Below are 19,256 nucleotides of genomic sequence, written 5' to 3' on the forward strand. Positions count from 1 at the left end.
TGAGGGAGATAAAAGTCTCCAACTTCAGCGATTTTTGCAATTCGTTCCAGTCACAGGCAGCAGAGAACTGGAACGAAAGGCGGCCAAATGAGGCGTTGGCTTTAGGGATGGATGATCAGTGAGATACACCTGCTGGAGCGCGTGCTACGGGAAAATCGATTTTGTCCCCCCACACCCAACGCGATCACGACACGCAGGTTGAAATATCAAAACAAACTCTGAATCATTATATTAATTTGGGGACAGGTCAAAAGCATTAAACATTTATGGCAATTTGGCTAGCATGCAGTTGCTATTTAGATAGCTAGCTTGCTGTTGCTAGCTAATTTGTCCTGGGATATACACATTGTTATTTTTCCTGAAATGCACAAGGTCCTCTACAACGGTCAACCGAATCGTTTCTAGTCATCTCTCCTCTTTCCAGGCTTTTTCTTCTTTGGAATTTATATGGCAATTGGCAACTAACTTTCATAAGGTGCATTACCACAACCGACCTCCGTTAATCTTTCAATCACCCACGTGGGTATAACCAATGAGGAGATGGCACGTGGCATATGCTTCTAAAAGCCAATGAGGAGATGGGAGAGGCAGGACTTGCAGCGCGTTCTGCACCACAAATAGGAACAACTACTATTTTACATTTACATTTACATTTAAGTCATTTAGCAGACGCTCTTATCCAGAGCGACTTACAAATTGGTGCGTTCACCTTAAGACATCCAGTGGAACAGCCACTTTACAATAGTGCATCTAAATCTTTTAAGGGGGGTGAGAAGGATTACTTTATCCTATCCTAGGTATTCCTGAAAGAGGTGGGGTTTCAGGTGTCTCCGGAAGGTGGTGATTGACTCCGCTGTCCTGGCGTCGTGAGGGAGTTTGTTCCACCATTGGGGGGCCAGAGCAGCGAACAGTTTTGACTGGGCTGCGTGGGAACTGTACTTCCTCAGTGGTAGGGAGGCGAGCAGGCCAGAGGTGGATGAACGCAGTGCCCTTGTTTGGGTGTAGGGCCTGATCAGAGCCTGGAGGTACTGAGGTGCCGTTCCCCTCACAGCTCCGTAGGCAAGCACCATGGTCTTGTAGCAGATGCGAGCTTCAACTGGAAGCCAGTGGAGAGAGCGGAGGAGCGGGGTGATGTGAGAGAACTTGGGAAGGTTGAACACCAGACGGGCTGCGGCGTTCTGGATGAGTTGTAGGGGTTTAATGGCACAGGCAGGGAGCCCAGCCAACAGCGAGTTGCAGTAATCCAGACGGGAGATGACAAGTGCCTGGATTAGGACCTGCGCTGCTTCCTGTGTGAGGCAGGGTCGTACTCTGCGGATGTTGTAGAGCATGAACCTACAAGAACGGGCCACCGCCTTGATGTTAGTTGAGAACGACAGGGTGTTGTCCAGGATCACGCCAAGGTTCTTAGCGCTCTGGGAGGAGGACACAATGGAGTTGTCAACCGTGATGGCGAGATCATGGAACGGGCAGTCCTTCCCCGGGAGGAAGAGCAGCTCCGTCTTGCCGAGGTTCAGCTTGAGGTGGTGATCCGTCATCCACACTGATATGTCTGCCAGACATGCAGAGATGCGATTCGTCACCTGGTCATCAGAAGGGGGAAAGGAGAAGATTAATTGTGTGTCGTCTGCATAGCAATGATAGGAGAGACCATGTGAGGTTATGACAGAGCCAAGTGACTTGGTGTATAGCGAGAATAGGAGAGGGCCTAGAACAGAGCCCTGGGGACGCCAGTGGTGAGAGCGTGGTGAGGAGACAGATTCTCGCCACGCCACCTGGTAGGAGCGACCTGTCAGGTAGGACGCAATCCAAGCGTGGGCCGCGCCGGAGATGCCCAACTCGGAGAGGGTGGAGAGGAGGATCTGATGGTTCACAGTATCGAAGGCAGCCGATAGGTCTAGAAGGATGAGAGCAGAGGAGAGAGAGTTAGCTTTAGCAGTGCGGAGGGCCTCCGTGATACAGAGAAGAGTAGTCTCAGTTGAATGACTAGTCTTGAAACCTGACTGATTTGGATCAAGAAGGTCATTCTGAGAGAGATAGCGGGAGAGCTGGCCAAGGACGGCACGTTCAAGAGTTTTGGAGAGAAAAGAAAGAAGGGATACTGGTCTGTAGTTGTTGACATCGGAGGGATCGAGTGTACGTTTTTCAGAAGGGGTGCAACTCTCGCTCTCTTGAAGACAGAAGGGACGTAGCCAGCGGTCAGGGATGAGTTGATGAGCGAGGTGAGGTAAGGGAGAAGGTCTCCGGAAATGGTCTGGAGAAGAGAGGAGGGAATAGGGTCAAGCGGGCAGGTTGTTGGGCGGCCGGCCGTCACAAGACGCAAGATTTCATCTGGAGAGAGAGGGGAGAAAGAGGTCAGAGCACAGGGTAGGGCAGTGTGAGCAGAACCAGCGGTGTCGTTTGACTTAGCAAACGAGGATCGGATGTCGTCGACCTTCTTTTCAAAATGGTTGACGAAGTCATCTGCAGAGAGGGAGGAGGAGGGGGGAGGAGGATTCAGGAGGGAGGAGAAGGTGGCAAAGAGCTTCCTAGGGTTAGAGGCAGATGCTTGGACTTTAGAGTGGTAGAAAGTGGCTTTAGCAGCAGAGACAGAAGAGGAAAATGTAGAGAGGAGGGAGTGAAAGGATGCCAGGTCCGCAGGGAGGCGAGTTTTCCTCCATTTCCGCTCGGCTGCCCGGAGCCCTGTTCTGTGAGCTCGCAATGAGTCGTCGAGCCACGGAGCAGGAGGGGAGGACCGAGCCGGCCTGGAGGATAGGGGACATAGAGAATCAAGGGATGCAGAAAGGGAGGAGAGGAGGGTTGAGGAGGCAGAATCAGGAGATAGGTTGGAGAAGGTTTGAGCAGAGGGAAGAGATGATAGGATGGAAGAGGAGAGAGTAGCTGGGGAGAGAGAGCGAAGATCGGGATTGCGCGATACCATCCGAGTAGGGGCAGTGTGGGAAGTGTTGGATGAGAGTGCGATGAGATTTTAGTGCCTGGCAACGCAGACGCTCATTGCCGCTTGCGAGCAGTGTGGGTACAATGACTGAATAACATGTATGTATACATTTACATTCATCTGCATGTAACTGAGGAAATATTGACGCAACAAAGCGGTCATATTTAGATAACTCTCGGGTGACAAAAACCACAATATGTATTACCTAATAGCAAATACTATTTATAATTCATCACATGACAGGTCAGCTCAACACTGATCTAAATAATTTTGTAAAACTCTTTCTAGAAATGGAAAGCAATCCGATGATGGGTAGTTTGTGCGCACCGCCACATTTGTTTTCACATCAACCAAAGATAAGAGGAAACAAGATGTTTAGTCTGTTTTGCTGTACGCATGTTGACGGGGGTGTGTCGTCTACGATCATTCACATCCCCTCATTCGCTTCCAGAAGTTTACCTGAAAGATGAGTGAACCATTACTTCAGCTCATTATAACATCTTTGGTCTGTCAGACCAGAATGAATTGTATAATGTCAACAAGCATGGCGCCGCAAATAGCTTAGCATTAGCTCATTATAATCAGTACAACCTTAAAAAGTATTCTACACACATCATAGGTGTCCATTACAATCTATGCAATAATCGGAATGCATTATTTGTCAGCAGAACCTGACAACATGAATAAAACTGTAAATACATTATGTCCATACATACATACATACATACATACATACATACTGTATGCTACAGTGGAAACGAAAAAACATGATATACAGAAAATAAGGCACTTACTTTGATAGGAACGTACACATGTCCAAAGTTATGATTTATAAGGAAAACAATAAGGAAGGCCATGCGAGTGTCAGCCAGAAAAGGTGCCAATTTGTGCAAAACTGCACACATCTATCTGCATACTTGATCTGCGGAAACTTGTGAAGTGTGTGGGATCCTCGAAATGTAAAGCCTCAAACATAAATTGCCCGCAACGCTGAAAGGAGCTACTTCTATGCAAATTAATGAGGAGGCTGTTGTTAGAAAATACAACTTGTTAGAAAATATTTTGAAATTTACAAGTTGAAACATAGCCTATAGATAATTAACAGGTAGCGCGTGTTAACTGTCCTATTGCGTGACAATCACATTTTGAAACAGTGAGTGCATTCTGACATCACATGCATAAAACGATTCATGTTGGGTCGACGGTTAGAGATATTCAGAACTCATGTATGAAAAGGTTAAATGAGCTATTTTGGCAGTACGGCTATTTGGCCGGGGGTGCGGCAAATAGCCTACAAAATAGCTGATTGTTGAGTTGCAGCAGTCAGTGAAAATAAGTTTAATTGGTCTAGGCCTACATCAATACTTCAAAATACAATCATAGGAAAAACATAGTTTAGAAAGCAAATGGCTATTGCTGAAAAGAGAAGACAAAGAAAATACTCTGATATGTCTCCAGTTATCAACATTCTCAACTCCCAATTGAGCAAACAGTATCTTATTGGCACCAGAGGAGAGCACAGGGATACAAACTGGTGAGGGCCCAAAAAGGTGACACTTTTGTTTGTTGCACAAACATGCAAAAAACATGCAAAAAATCCCTGCTAGGGGGAAATGCAGGTTTTAACTAATTAAACAACAAGGAATATGATCTACGCGATCAGTCTCTGTGTGTAAAATAAAAAGTAGTTAATGTGAACCAAACTCTAAAAAAGAAACCAATCCAATGTTACAGTTGAAGTCGGAAGTTTACATACACCTTAGCCAAGTACATTTAAACTCAGTTTTTCACAATTCTTGACATGTAATCCTAATAAAAATTCCCTGTCTTAGGTCAGTTAGGATCAACACTTTCTTTTAAGAATGTGAAATGTCAGACTAATAGTAGAGAGAATTATGTATTTCAGCTTTTATTTCTTTCATCACATTCCCAGTGGGTCAGAAGTTTACATACACTCAATTAGTATTTGGTAGCATTGCCTTTGAATTGTTTAACTTGGGTCAAACGTTTCGGGTAGCCTTCCACAAGCTTCCCACAATAAGTTCGATGAATTTTGGCCCATTCCTCCTGACAGAGCTGGTGTAACTGACTCAGGTTGGTAGGCATCTTTGCTCCTACAGGCTTTTTCAGTTCTGCCCACAAATGCTTTGTGATGGCCACTCCAATACCTTGGCTTTTTTGTCCTTAGCCATTTTGCAACAACTTTGGAAGTATGCTTGGGGTCATTGTCCATTTGGAAGACCCATTTGCGACCAAGCTTTAACTTCCTGACTGATGTCTTGAGATGATCGTTCAATATAGCCACATAATTTTCCTACCTCATGATGCCATCTATTTTGTGAAGTGCACCAGTCCCTCCTGCAGCAAAGCACCCCCACAACATGATGCTGCCACCCCCGTGTTTACCGGTTGGGATGGTGTTCTTCGGCTTGCAAGCCTCCCCCTTTTTCCTCCAAACGTAACGATGGTCATTATGGCCAAACAGTTCTATGGAGGACGTTTCTCCAAAAAGTACGATCTTTGTCCCCATGTGCAGTTGCAAACCGTAATCTGGCTTTTTTATTGCGGTTTTGTAGCAGTGGCTTCTTCCTTGCTCAGCGTTCTTTCAGGTTATGTCGATATGACTTCTTTTACTGTGGATATAGATACTTTTGTACCTGTTTCCTCCAGCATCTTCACAAGGTCCTTTACTGTTGTTCTGGGATTGATTTGCACTTTTCGCACCAAAGTAAGTTCATATCTAGGAGACAAAATGCATCTCCTTCCTGAGCGGTATGATGGCTATGTGGTCCCATGGTGTTTATACTTGCATACTATTGTTTGTACAGATGAACTTGGTTCCTTCAGGCATTTGGAAATTGTTCCCAAGGATGAACCAGACTTGTGGAGGCCTACAATTTTTTTATGAGGTCTTGGCTGATTTCTTTTAATTTTCCCATGATGTCAAGCAATGAGGCACTGAGTTTGAAGGTTGGCATTGAAACCTACAATTGACTCAAATGACGTCAATTAGCCTATCAGAAGCTTCTAAAGCCATGACATCATTTTTTGGAATTTTCCAAGCTGTTTAAAGGCACAGTAAATTTAGTGTATGTAAACTTCTGACCCACTGGAATTGTGATACAGTGGATTATAAGTAAAATAATCTGTCTGAACAATTGTTGGAAAATTACTTCTGTCATGCACAAAGTAGATGTCCTAATCGACTTGCCAAAACTATAGTTTGTTAACTCTAGTTTGTGGTTGAAAAACGAGTTTTAATGACTCCAACCCAAGTGTATGTACATTTCCGACTTCAACTGTAAATATTGCACTTGGGAAAAAAACATGTTAAAGTGGAAATAGAATGAAACAAACAGGCATTCTATTTTTGCTCTATTTTTGGGGCCAATATTGACATTGATCAAGTGCACAAGGCTACATGTGTGCAAAAAATAACGTTCACTGAGTAAAAAATATATAGAATCCCCCCTCACTCACTCACTCACTCACACACACACACACACCTGTTACTGTCAAGTTCAACACAACAAAAACAATATCTTTGGGCTACACTGCACATTATTACCAGTGGCGGAACTACAGTTTTATACATGGGGTGGCCAAGGCTACTTCGGGGGGTTCATAGACCATGACAGAAAATGAGTGTGTAACCCTAACCTGGCATCTAAGGAGCATGAATGAATCCTATGATTGCTGATTAGTTGTAGGTAGCTAAAGAAGTCCCTGTTAGGCAAGTGGTATTTCTGTTTCAGCTGATCAAAAGACATAAGAACTCCCTCCTCGTAACAATGTTCCAGGGTAGTGATCCCCTTATCAGACCATGGTCTAAAGTTACTATTCTGGAAAAACATGGGGATCAATCTATTGTTCCATAAAGGGGTTTTAGGGGAAAGGAATCCCCCTCGTCTGAACAGCTCATGCAGTTTGCACCATGCCAGGACAGAATGTATGATTAAAGGGTTGTCTGTGATGGTTTTTATAGATTTTCTGTCCCATTTGTAAAACAATTCTGACCCAGTGTCATCATTTACCTCAAGCTTTTCAATGTTGCTTTTCAATGTTCAACCATGAGGGAGAGGGACCATTGAGGTTTAATCACTGTAATCAAGGGTCAGTTTATCCAGGCCAACCCTAGGGGTTTTGCCGTGCCAGATAAACCCTCTGGTCAGCTTGTCGAGAGAGGAAAAAAATTCTGCGGGAACAGGGATAGGGAGAGATTGAAACAGATATAGAAATCTGGGCAGGGCATTCATTTTAATTACATTGATTCTACCCAGTAGAGTGAGAGGTAAGTCCGTCCATTTACAAAGGTCAACCTCCACCTTTTGCAACAAACTGGCCAGATTGAGTTTATAGAGGTTGTTCAGATTATCATCCACCATTATGCCCAAATATGTGAAGCCCATAGGCGACCATCTAAAAGGAAACTTGTGCTTGATGGTATGATGATCAAAGACAGACAACGGTAAGATTTTGCTTTTATCAAAATTGACCTTATATCCAGAGAGGGAACTATAACACTGTAGTAGGATCTGCAAGTGAGAGAGGGAGTGTTCTGGGTTTGTTAGAAATAAGATAAGGTCGTCCGCAAAGAGTGATAATTTATGGGTATGGGGGCCCACCTCGAAGCCATGTATGTCAGGGCACGTTCTAATAGCCTCAGCCAACGTTTCGATGGCGAGGGCAAAGAGGTGGGGACTAATTGGGCAACCTTGTCTGTTCCCCTTATAAAGAGGGAAAGAGGAGGAAGTAATCCCATTGGTAGCAATCCTAGCTTTAGGAGATTTGTAGAGTGATTTTATCAAATTTACAAACACGGTACCTATAAACCGAACTTTTCCAAGACGCGAAAGAGGTATGGCCATTCAACCCTATCAAAGGCCTATTCAGCGTCGAGGGAGACTGCGACACTAGGTATTTTGTTTTTGTTAGCAAGGTGAATTAAATCAAAGAACCTTCTGAGATTATTGGAGGACAATCTATTAATTATGAAGCCAGTCTGATCTGGGGAAGACATGACTCCAGTCTCTTAGATAGCATCTTGGTGACAAGTTTACAATCTATGTTAAGGAGAGAGATTGGTCTATAGGAGACGCACTTTAGCGGGGTTTTCCCTTTCTTGTGGATTACAGTAATCACTGCTTGAGAGAAGGACTCTGGAAAGCAGTTATCTTCTCTGGCTTTTTTAAGTACCTCCATAAGGTAGGGGACCAACAGCTCCCTAAATTCTTTATAGAACTCTGGAGGGAAGCCATCCTCCCCAGGAGATTTATTAGAAGGTAAGGATTTAATGGCCTCCAACAATTCAGGAACTGAGAAGTGTTCACTCAGGCGCTCGCTGTCTTCCCCTGACAGGTATGGGAGGTTGAGAGAGGAGAGAAAGGAGTCGATCTCTGATAGATCATCGCTTGATTGGGAAGTGTAGAGGTCTTCATAGTATTTCTTAAAAGTATTATTAATTTCAGTAGGGTCGAAAGATATCTCTTTAGTAAGAGTTTCTATGGCATTAATTGTCCTCTTACTTTCCTCTGCTTTCAGTTGCCATGCCAATACTTTGTGAGCTTTCTCTCCAAGCTCGTAATAACGCTGAAGCTGTCAAGAGCGGAGGGTTTGTTTGTCAAAGTAAAAATATTGATCTGCTCTTTGATGAATGCACAAAATTCAGGTTGCTTTAGGAGTGTAGAATTTAGTCTCCATCTATATGCTCCATTTACCTTGGTAGGAATGGAGATTGATAATACCAGAGGAGAATGGTCACTAAGCAATCTGGGGAGATACTCGACATCTAACACTCTATGAAACAGTTGTGTCGAAAGTAAAAAGTTATCTATGCGTGTTTGTGTCTTGTATGGGTGTGAATAAAAAAGAGTAGTCCCTATCCTGTGGGTGCAACTGTCTCCAGATGTCTAGTAAATTGAGATCTTTCATGAATGACATGGTGAGCTTGCCGGCTTTGGTAAGAAGTGAGGGTTTATCAGAAGACCGATCATGAACTGTATCTAAGCAAAAATTAAAATCTACTCCAACCAGTAGCCATCCTGGTGGTGCTTGAGCGACCTGAAGGAAGACATTCTGAATAAACATATGGTCATCGAAGTTAGGAGCATAAATATTCAATAGGGTCCAAGACTCTGAAAACATATGCCCCTGCACCAAAACAAACCAGCCCGAGGGATCAGAGATGGTGTTGTTGACTCTGAAAACATGCCCCTGCACCAAAACAAACCTGCCCGAGGGATCAGAGATGGTGTTGTTGACTCTGAAAACATATGCCCCTGCACCAAAACAAACCTGCCCGAGGGATCAGAGATGGTGTTGTTGACTCTGAAAACATATGCCCCTGCACCAAAACAAACCAGCCCGAGGGATCAGAGATGGTGTTGTTGACTCTGAAAACATATGCCCCTGCACCAAAACAAACCTGCCCGAGGGATCAGAGATGGTGTTGTTAACACAGAAGGGGATGTGTCTACTTATCAAAATTGCAGCTCCTCTTGCTTTGTAGTTAAAAGAGGATGCAAAAACTTTCCCATTCCCTCTTCAATTTCTTGTGTTCACTGGCTGTAAGATGTGTTTTTTGTAAAAACACAACGTCAGCCTTTAATTTCTTAAGGTATGTATAGACTCTTTTCCTTTTAATCGGGCTGTTAAGACCTTTTACGTTGAATGTGACATATTTTAATGGATTAAGCATAGGTTGGGTTTCAAATATGTAACTGAATGGAAACGTTTCAACTTTGGATTGAGCACAAAAGTGACCTGTGTGTCTCTTTAGGAAGGAAACAATAAACATAGAAAAAAGGAAGAAAAAAAATAATAATAATCCCACCCACCCCGATTGTCAGACTAAAACAACAATCCCAACAATCAAACATGAATACACTTGTAGAGATACGTTGCTGCTCGCTTTCCATCTTGCTCTTACTAGCTAAACCTTGGCGTAAACTAAAACCTGCGAGCTCTCTAAGTTGAAAACAAACGTTGTGAATAGATATTTATGGCTGAATATTTACTACCCAAGGTAAAAGGGCTGCTTGAGTCTCTTTTCGAAAGATTAACATAAATGAGGGGGTAAGCAGTGGGCCTAAGCCCACTTATTGCTTCGCCCAGTGGATATGGACTAAACCAAAATATACTCTCCTGTAAATGTAATAGAACTCACCCCGGAAAGATACGGTTAGTTGAAAATGTACAAATCAATTATAGTGACCGGGAGATACCAGCAGTTCAGTCCGGATAAGAGAAAACAAACTAACTGCATCTTATCCCCCAGAGAGACCGTCCTGGCTCAGACGTTGCATTTTATCCCCCAGAGAGACCGTCCTGGTTCAGACGTTGCATCTTATCCCCCAGAGAGACCGCCCTGGCTCAGACGTTGCTCAGTTCTTTGAGAAAAGTGTACACTTCTCCCGATGTGTTGAAGAGATGGCTTCGGCCTTTGTACTGAACTTTCATCTGCGCAGGGTGGATGAGGTAGCGGGTGATGTTCTTCTCCTTCGGTGCTTTGGCGGCAGGTCTGGCGAGAGCCGCGCTCATATCTGGGAAAAGGCTGACCCTCTTTCCATCGATGGTGATGTCCCCTTTGGCTCTTGCGAGTTGCAGTATCTTCTCTCTGTCTTGGAAACGGAGGAACAGGGGGCTCATCTGGCCGGGGTTTCGGCGCTGATGTTCTGTGGGCGCGTTCGATTTCCAGCGGCTTGGTGAAGTTGATTATGCCTAGGACCTCCGGGATCCATTGAGTGAAGAAACGGACCGGGTCACGGCCCTCGCTGTCCTCTTTCAATACCACCACACGGATATTACAACGTCTACTCTGGGTCTTCATCTGATCTACCTTGTTTTTGAGGTAGGCATGGCCCTTTTGCAGTTGTTTCAAGACCTGGTCATGTCGAGCGATGGTATCTTCAACTGTGCTAATGCGCAACTCTGCCTCAGTCGTTCTCAAAAGGAGATGATTCATGGAGGATTTCAGGTCGTCAATGGAAGAATGGAGTTCAGACGATTTCTTATCAATTTTCATAGAAAGATTTCTGTTACCATCCTGAATTTCCCGGAGGAGAGTAGCCAGCATGTCGGCAGGCTCGCAAGAGGCTGCTGAGAGCAACAGTCTGGAACTGTCGTCTGAGTTATGAGGGCTAATGCTAATCTTGCTAGCTGTAGCGTTATCGTTATCTTAGGAATCAACAACATTTTGGTCATCCTTCTTGCCTCTCGGTCGGAGGTCCATGGCTCTTTGGGAAGGTAAGTACTTGACAATTTATCAGCCGATGTTAGAATATTGTTTCAACGTTGTTATTTAGGTAAAAAGAGAATAACTTTGAAGAGCTCAGTTTGTCAACGTCTGCTCAGCTCCGCGGCATCACGTGCTCCCCCGTCATCTCTAAACTTGAGGAGAAATTTGATTATTATGAAAATGTCCAAAGGCGTTCGAATTTGAGACTTCAAGGTTTCCCGGAGGCCATGGAGGGAAGATACGCAATCTCCTTTCTATAGGAATGGATTCCCAAAATTCTGGATCTACCCCCTCCCACGCACCCACTGGAGATTGAGACGGCCCATTGCACCCTACGGAGGCAGCTGCCTGGCCAGGTTGCACCCAGGGCATTTGTCATTACATTTCTACAGTACCAGGACACTGTTCGCATCCTCTCTGCTGCTCGAGCAAAGGGAGAGCTCAAGTACGGAGATGCCAGAATCATGATCTTTCCCGCTCTTTCTCCCACACTACACAAGAGGAGGATGTCTTTCTCCCCACTGAAGAGACTTCTGCGTCAGGCTGGCTTGGCATACGGCCTGTGCTATCCAGCGACTTTGTGGATTGAAGCCAAGAATGGTAGCTTCGATCCACATTTGACTCTGTGAAGATGGCTGAAACATACATGAGGAAAGAACTTCCTGACTTGTTTATGTCTACTACACCCCGAGGAACTGTCTTTTGAACTTGGATACAGTAGAGAGTGAACTGTTAGCACATGAGAAAACAACAAAATTACTCATATGATCGACTGGCTGGCTGGCTGGCTGGCTGGCTGGCTGGCTGACTGGCTGGCTAGATGGCTAGCGTGATAATGACTGGCAAGGTAAAGTTTGATCATAGCTAATGTTGTCTGTGCTATTTAGCCAGCTCGCTAGGTTTACAAGGGTGTGTTTATAGCTACTATACAGCCACACTATGCCAGGTAGTTACACTTTTGCTGTATACTTTTATTTTAAAAAGTCGGGTTTGGTTAAATAGTTACGTGGCTTTTGACTGGGTATCAAGCCTAACTATCTTGTTTATAGTACTTCAGTGAATTTGAGCTACTTTGCTGGCTTGTTTATTGTTAGAGATGTATGCTAGCGTTAGTGATACCGAGGCAGGGATAAGCTGCACACTGGCTGGCCACCTAATTGCCAGATGGCTGATAGCTTTACACTTGTGTATGTGCGTACATGTGTGTATATATAATATTTTTTGGGGGGGAGGGTGAACTTAGGAGGATGGTGATCGTTTAACTACTTGTCCCTATTTTATATTTGAGAGATGATAGTTATCGTCTGGTAAAGGTTTTTGTTTATTCATCCTAGCTTGATGTCTTTTTGCCTGACCTGCTGGGGTGCTTTTGTGGTCATCGCTTTTGTCGCTGCGCAGCACAGGTTTCAGGGCGCATTGGGGAATGCCGATTGGTTGACATTTGGGTGTGCGGGTAGGCTCTGTTGGTGACTATGAACGCCCCCGAGGTTTTTGTTGTTGTTGTTGAGACATGCTCAAGTGGGGATAAATAGTCTGGTCAATATTTGTTGTAATCAAATTGTATTTTGTTACTTGATGAACAATATTTTCATGCTACAAGGAACAGTCAATGTACTTCTAATCCCATCTACATGTAATTTAGAATTAACCTAATTAGAGCGATGCTATGCATAGCAGGTACATCTAGCTTTAAGACTAGCGTCTAAGGGTATGGGTTCTTTAACTCCCTCAGTTGGGGAGGAGGTTGGGTAGGTTTGTGGTAGGGTCAGGGTATTAGCTCACAAGATGTTTACTACTTTATACTTTCATCATTTCATTTTGTACAAGTTGTAGACACTCAACGCAATTTGGTTTCTTTCTTTTTCCCTATTTCTTATTTTCTTTAAAGATGTCGGCACCTAATATCCATACATTTATTGCACTTAACATTAGGAGTACTAAATGCCCAGTCACTTAACATTAGGGGTACTAAATGCCCAGTCACTTAACATTAGGGGTACTAAATGCCCAGTCACTTAACATTATGGGTACTAAATGCCCAGTGACTTAACATTAGGGGTACTAAATGCCCAGTCACTTAGATGAGAGTGCAAACACATTCTGTATTATCTAATGAAGCATAAGGTTAATATAGCTCTTCTTCAGGAGACACGCCTAACTGACTCTGAGCATGATAAACTGAAGAGAGAATGGGTGGGTCAAGTGTACTATTCATCTTTCACCTCTCGGGCAAGAGGGGTGGCCATACTCATAAATAAGCATTGCCCCTTTCATATACAATCTCAGATGAAAGACAAAGGGGGTAGGTTTGTGATCATTCAAGGTTTCATTAACACTGAGCCCATTACCATTGTGAATGTTTATGGGCCTAACCATGATGATCCTAAATTGTTACCAAGACATCTTTTTGAAGTTAATGTGCCCATCATCAGAGATCATAATGGCAGGGGAATTTAACTTGGTACTGGACCCTTCCAGTGATAGATATTCCTCTAATAGTATCAACCTCACACAGGCAGCTAAAATGTTAAAGGCAGAAATGAAACATTTTGGACTTGTAGACTTATGGAGATTTCACAACCAAAAGGTTAAAGAATACTCATTTTACTCCCCTGTCCATAACAGTTACTTTAATTGACGTATTTCTTATTCCTGCAGCCAGGGGAAGTTTAACTACTGGGTGTAAGTACTTACCAAGATGCATATCAGATCATTCTGCCCTGCTGGCTTCAGTACCACTCAGTAAAACACAACCACCCTAAAGACGATGGAGGTTTGGCACATACTTACTAAATAATCCCACATTTGTAATGTTTCTGAACACTCATATAGACATATCTGAGGGGCAAATCATAGCCTTTAGTTCAGGTGCTCGTAAGATGTATAAGGCTCAAGTAGATTTGTTGGAGAATGAAATGAGTGATCTGGAAAGTTGCTTGCTTGGCAGATAAGACGAGAGGATCCTAGTAGAGTTATTAGCTCTAATAAGCTGCCCAATAACACAGTTGTTCAGTCCTGAGGAAATTAATCTAGTCTTCAGGAAGTTTTATAAAACATTGTACAAGTCTGAAGGGGATGTCCCTGCCACAATGCATGAGCTTTTGTACAGACGGATTCCCTATTGATTTCTATCGATTCTTTTTACCCAAACTAATTGAGCCTTTTTGCAGTATGTTTAATTATGCCATAGAGACAGAAAAGCTCCCAGACACATTTGAACAGGCACTGATCACAGTTTTGTTAAACTCTGGGAAAGATCCTCTGCTTTGTGGGTCATAAAGACCAATATCTCTATTGAACACATCATACAAGAATCTTACGAAACTCATAGCTCTTAGACTGGATGAGGTTCTTCCGGACTTGGTTGACCAAACAGGCTTTGTAAGAAACCGCTCATCTCCTAATAATATCAGAAGATTATTTAATATTATGCATTATGCAAAGAATGACTAAGAACCTGTAGTGGCGGCTTCATTAGATGCGGAAAAGGCTTTTGACTGTATAGAGTTGAACGACCTGTTTGAAGTTTTACAGAGGATGAATATATTACCAAAATTCTTGTACCTTTTTCAAACCTTGCCCTTTCCTATTCCCAAAGTTATTTTCAAACAACTTAATATGGTTTCTTCATTTCTGTGGAAAGGGAAACCCCCCCAGAGTGAAACGCACAACTTTATTGTAAACCATACTCAGAAGGAGGACTTACTCTACCTGACATCCAGTTGTATTACTGGGCATCTCAGTTAAAAGCTGTGTGGGTATGACAAGATACAACATCAAGTTCACCCTCTTGGAGACAGATAGAGGAGGAGTGTCTGGCCCCTGCTACATTGGCATCTATACCTTCTATTAGCCCACCTAAAGCTTTGCTAGGTCTCATAAACAACCCGTTCCTTAAAAACACTTTGAATAGATGGAATGAAGTTTGTAAACAAACAGAAGGGCAAGCAGAGGTGGCTAAAATAACTAACTTCTTATATTCTATCTGAAAAAAATAACATACAGTTGACGTAATGAACCCTTTGAATTTACTGATGTCTGGGGGGACTTTCAGTAGTTTCCAGAGACGTCACCCTAGCTGCCTCATTACTTCTTTCTTCATTAATATAATATTATTATTTGTTTTTGTGTTGAATGATTTATTTTCTAGCATGGAATGTGAAGGTCATTCTGTTTCTTTTTGTTGTTGTTAATGAGTGAAGCTAATACCGGTAGAGGGGAGGGAGGGGGGTGTTCCTGTGTTGGGGAGGGAAGGGTTTTGCACGATGTGCCCCCATGTAGCATGGCGTTTTGTGTAGGTGGAAGGAATAACCAGGCTTTATCTTGTGTCATATTGTGATGATTGTTAAATTGTAAGAAAATAAATGCCAATAAATATATTGTACAAAAAAAAATAAAAGATAGTTTAGCCCGCAGGTGCATCTAATGTCCTGTTAAGAAGCGTTACAAGAAATCCAATGATAAACTGCAACAGGGCATTACATATATTCTGCCTGTTGGTTGCAATGAGCCAGGGTTGTGTTCTTGCAGTTGAACATTCTTTGCCAACCCATTTTTCCTTAGGTATTTTATTTCTTTATTTTCACATTTTTTTTTTTAAGATGTCGCACACATTTAAATGTCTCGATCTGAGTGGAAAATTTCCCTTTCTGTCTTTAGCCAAATGTATGTATTTATTTTTCTCTCTGCTGTGGTATAATTTGAAAGATCTTCTTTACAACAGATTATAATCCCTCCTAAATCTCTGCCACATGTTGCATGTGTTTCCTGAAGGGACACGACATGACCAAAAGTATGTGGACACCTGCACGTCAAACATCTCATTCCAAAGTCCTATGCATTAATATAGAGATGGTCCCCCCTTTGCTGCCACAACAGCCTCCACTCTTCTGGGAAGGCTTTCCACTCGATATTGCTGTGGGGACAAAAGCATTTATGAGGTTGGGCACTGATATTGGGCGGTTAGGCCTGGCTTGCGGTCGGTGTTCCAATTCATCCTCAAGGTGTTCGATGGGGTTGAGGTCAAGTCTCTGTGCAGGTCAGTCAAGTTCTTCCCCAGCGATCTCAGTAAACCATTTCTGTATGGACCTCGCTTTATGCACGGGGGCATTGTCATGCTGAAACAGGACAGGGCCCTCCCCAAAGTGTTTTTCTATGTCTCCCTCATTTCCTAAATTGTCTTGTGTTCCGTTTGATTTCACCTCTGTAATCAAGTTCACTGATTGCTTCCAATTTCAATCTCCAGCTTTGAATGATATTATAGTTAATCTAACAAAAGAGAAAAAACAATTATTCTCTCCGGAAGGAACTGTGGGAGTTGTAAAGGGGCTCCATGCTTGATGCAGCATTATCTATTTCTTCAGATGCATTCCTAAAGCCCCTTGTTTTACCAATGGCTAGTTCCTCATATGATTTTCCTACTAGCTAGCTAGCAGGGTGAACACCTGCGTCCAGTCAGTGTGGTGCAGTCAGTGGGGCTGCTAACCACTGTGCGAGTGTGTGTAGTGTGTGTGTGTGTGTGTGTGTGTGTGTGTGTGTGTGTGTGTAGACCGTCGGGGGGGGTTTTGAAATTGATCAATTTTAGAATAAGGCTGTGATGTAACAAAATGTTGAAAAAGTCAAGGCGTCCGAATGCACTGTATGTCTATTTCATGGATTGGAAGATAGATATTTAGGGTCTTACATATGACATTTTGTTGTAGTGGCAGAACCTTTTGGAACACAACGGATGGCCTGTCCTGATCCTCTCTCTCTCTTTCTCCCTTCAATCAATCAATCAATCAAATGTATTTATAAAGCCCTTTTTACATCAGCTGATGTCACAAAGTGCTATCCCGCCCTCCTTCTCCTCCTCCAGGAGTGGAGCGAGAGATCACTCTGAAGATGGAGGTCCCAGGCTCCATGCCTCCTCTCATCTAGGAGATGGGGGGAAACTCAAGAGGGTCTGGAGGGCCAGGTGGCCGATTCCAGCGGAGGAGGCAGCTGTGCAGCCTGTCCCGCAGCTCAGCCCGTAGCAGCCCCCTTGCATCCTCCCCTTAGACGGGGGTCCACTGCCACCCCTCAGGCATGGACAGCCAGAAGTCATGACTACAGACGGAGCCAGCACAGAATAGAATAACATTTTATAAAGAACCCTATCTGTGCGTGTTTTTAAATGTTTCTTAACTGGTCCACCATTAGGCTGAAAATAAGATTGTGGTGGGACTTTAAGAGCAGCATTTCAGTGGACCTGGGACTATAGCAGGTCGTGTTTCAAAAACTTTCATATTTGTTATTAAGAGACCCTTTAATTTGTATTTTGTTTAAATTTTATTTAACCAGGTAGGCCAGTTGAGAACAAGTTCTCATTTACAACTGCGACTTGGCCAAGATAAAGCAAAGCAGTGCGACAAAAACAACACAGAGTTACACATAAACAAACGTACGGTCAATAACACAATAGAACAAATCTATGTACAATGTGTGCAAATGTAGAAGAGTAGGGATGTAAGGCAATAAATAGGCCATAGAGGCGAAATTAGCATAGCATAGACTTATAGATGACCTGGAGTCAGTGGGTTTGGCGACGAATATATGGTGAGGGCCAGCCAACGAGAGTGTACAGGTAGCAGTGGTGGGTAGTATATGGGGCTTTGGTGACAAAACTGATGAAACTGTGATAGACTACATCCAATTTTCTGAGGAGAGTGTTGGAGGCTATTTTGTAAATGACATCGCCAAAGTCCAGGATTGGTATGATAATCAGTTTTACGAGGGTATGTTTGGCAGCATGAGTGAAGGAGGCTTTGTTGCGAAACAGGAGGCCGTTTCTAGATTTAATTTTGGATTGGAGATGCTTAATGTGAGTCTGGAAGGAGAGTTTACAGTCTAACCAGACACCTAGGTATTTGTAGTTGTCCACATATTCTAAGTCAGAACCGTCCAGAGTAGTGATGCTAGTCGGGCAGGAGGGTGTGGGCAGAAATCGGTTGAAGAGCATGCACTTAGTTTTACTTGCATTTAAAAGCAGTTGGATGTCTCGGAAGGAGTGTTGTATGGCATTGAAGCTCGTTTGGAGGTTTGTTAGCACAGTGTCCAAAGAAGGGCCAGATGTATACAGATGTATACAGAATGGTGTCGTCTGCGTAGAGGTGGATCAGAGAATCACCTGCAGAAAGAGCGACATCATTGATATGTACAGAGAAAAGAGTCGGCCCAAAGATCTAACCCTGTGGCACCTCCATAGAGACTGCCAGAGGTCCGGACAACAGGCCCTCCGATTTGACACACTGAACTGAGACGTGATTGGTGAGGCAGTCATTTGAGAAGCCAAGGCTATGGAGTCGCCAATAAGACTGATCTGTTTGTTAACTTGACTTTTGAAGATTTTAGAAAGGTAGGGCAGAATGGATATACTGTAGGTCTATAACAGTTTGGGTCTAGAGTGTCTCCCCCTTTGAAGCGGCAGCTTTCAAATCTTTGGGGATCTCAGATGATACGAGAGGTTGAATAAATCAAATCAAATCAAATGTATTTATAGAGCCCTTCGTACATCAGCTGATATCTCAAAGTGCTGTACAGAAACCCAGCCTAAAACCCCAAGCAGCAAGCAATGCAGGTGTAGAAGCACGGTGGCTAGGAAAAACTCGATAGAAAGGCCAAAACCTAGGAAGAAACCTAGAGAGGAACCAGGCTATGTGGGGTGGCCAGTCCTCTTCTGGCTGTGCCGTGTGGAGATTATAACAGAACATGGCCAAGATGTTCAAATGTTCATAAATGACCAGCATGGTCGAATAATAATAAGGCAGAACAGTTGAAACTGGAGCAGCAGCACGGCCAGGTGGACTGGGGACAGCAAGGAGTCATCATGTCAGGTAGTCCTGGGGCATGGTCCTAGGGCTCAGGTCCTCCGAGAGAGAGAAAGAAAGAGAGAAGGAGAGAATTAGAGAACGCACACTTAGATTCACACAGGACACCGAATAGGACAGGAGAAGTACTCCAGATATAACAAACAACCCAGACAGGATGACCACATCAGTGAATCAACCCACTCAGGTGACGCACCCCTTCCAGGGACGGCATGAGAGAGCCCCAGTAAGCCAG

Source organism: Oncorhynchus nerka, linkage group LG21 (assembly GCF_034236695.1).
Source record: "Oncorhynchus nerka isolate Pitt River linkage group LG21, Oner_Uvic_2.0, whole genome shotgun sequence".
Lineage (NCBI taxonomy): Eukaryota > Metazoa > Chordata > Actinopteri > Salmoniformes > Salmonidae > Oncorhynchus > Oncorhynchus nerka.